This window comes from Poromitra crassiceps (assembly GCF_964638095.1).
Source record: "Poromitra crassiceps genome assembly, chromosome: 20".
Classification (NCBI taxonomy): domain Eukaryota; kingdom Metazoa; phylum Chordata; class Actinopteri; order Beryciformes; family Melamphaidae; genus Poromitra; species Poromitra crassiceps.
In genome coordinates this window covers 19332801-19333332 of record NC_139637.1, presented here as the reverse complement: position 1 = coordinate 19333332, position 532 = coordinate 19332801, and positions in this window count along the sequence as shown.

The following is a 532-nucleotide window of genomic DNA, read 5'->3' as shown; positions in this document are numbered from 1 at the left end:
CCAAGCTCCTCATGCCTAAACCCAACCAAATCAGAGGCAGAATAGGGCCGGACATAGCCTGGGTGAACCCATAGCCTTCCACGTGACGTCACAGACACTATGCCTGTAACGTACAAGCTCTGCCATTGGCTCCGATCCGCTCTGACTGACCAGCTACGACCATTTATGGATTTCCTTTCCGCTCCCTCTGTGTCGAATCTGTCAATCTCAAATGCCTGCGCTGCTGTGAAACGACATCAACAATGCTAGCTCGTTGCTACACGCTGAAAACGATTGGATCTCCCGTTGTAGGGAGAGAGTCTGGCAAGCGAGACTAGGTTAAACTAGTGTCCTCTAGAGAGAGAGAGTGGCATCAGCGGAGGACCAAAATGCGAGACTCATTAGCCAATGAACAGCCAGGAAGGGGTCTCGCGCTACTTTTGAATGCTAAAATAAAGCTGATAATCTACAATTTGATTCTAAAAAAAGAAAAAACCCTTTCAAAGTTCAACACAAACTGTCCATTTTGCTGCAACTCGAAGGTGCTGCTTAA